Below are 1,410 nucleotides of genomic sequence, written 5' to 3' on the forward strand. Positions count from 1 at the left end.
CGCATCTGTCAATGGACCGGCGAGGGCCAGTCCGAGGACATTGGTACGTGAGCCAACCATCCAAAATTATCCCCTAAATGTCTATTAGTATGGGCAATTTGAAACTCAAATCCGTCCGATCACAACATGTGCGACGGATCACATCAGCCCCGGTCACAACCAAAAAGGGGCCACTATCCATAGTTTTTACATGCCTGATCACAAAAGAATATAAGCCCGGTAGTCTGTGCGAAAAATTGTATTTTCTGCCCTGCTGGACCGACAATCTGAGACTCCATGCTCAATCTGTCTTCGCCTCCGCCTCGGCTGCCTCCTTCTCTGCTTCCAACTCTTCCTTCTAGTGCTTCAACATCTTGAAATGGACGGCTTGCACGATCATCCTTCTGTCGCCATTTAAATCCTCCATCGTCATGGTCAACATCATCGTGTCCTCTGAAGCGGTTGCAATCTCAACCTTCTTCTCTTCGAGCAAGGCCTTCCTCTCTACGAGCTTGATCTTTTTCTCGGTCGACGCCATTAGCATGTTAAATCTCTCGACCTTTTTTCCTCCTTGACGTCGGAGTGCTTGAAGTATGCCTCCTCCTCCTTCGCCAAGGTGTCCTCAAATCTCTCTGTCAACTTGGCTGTTGACCCTTCTCGCTTCGCCTTCTTCTCCTCCCACTTCTATCCCCAGAATCCTGTTCTAACCTTTTTGGGCGGTTCTTTTGTTGGATCCACATGGGTTGTCTGTTCAATTTCAACCAACAATGCATGATAATGAAACTCTTTTCTCCAACTTACAAAATAAAACGTTGTCAATGACTATAAATGACCAATACAATGATGCATATCTGGCCAACAATGTGCATATCCGGCCAAATGTTCTAGACAACAATGCATACCCGGCCAAATGATGAACACACTTACTTGCTCAGAGATTTGCACATCACTTGTCCAATGTGTGATGAGTTGCCTCAAGTGACCGCAATACTTTGTGACGACCTCTTGGATGATGTACCATCGATGGTTGAGAGATTTTGCGCCACGGTTGTGGATGAGACCGTCGGAGTAGGGTTCGAAATGCTAGTGTTCATGGAACCAAGAGTGAATGTTAGCCCAAATGATGAGCCCTTTTGCTCTGTGCCATGGATCAGATCGATGCTAGTGGCCAACCATGCATCCATGATAACTTGTCCTCCCACATGTTCAAGCTTTCTCCTCTACCCTTCTTCTTTGGATCGGCAGCAAATTCATCTGAATCATCATCCTCGCCGTCCTCCTCCTGCTCCTGCTATCCGGTGGCCAAATCCTACTGCTATATGTTTGTGCCTAGCTAGGTGTATGTGTCGGACTGGATGTAGCTCGACTGCGTGCCCGACTGGGTGTACGTGTCGGTCTGGGTGTAGCCCGGCTGGGCATACGAGTCGGACT

This window comes from Triticum dicoccoides, chromosome 3A (genome assembly GCF_002162155.2).
Source record: "Triticum dicoccoides isolate Atlit2015 ecotype Zavitan chromosome 3A, WEW_v2.0, whole genome shotgun sequence".
In the NCBI taxonomy this organism is placed as follows: Eukaryota; Viridiplantae; Streptophyta; class Magnoliopsida; order Poales; family Poaceae; genus Triticum; species Triticum dicoccoides.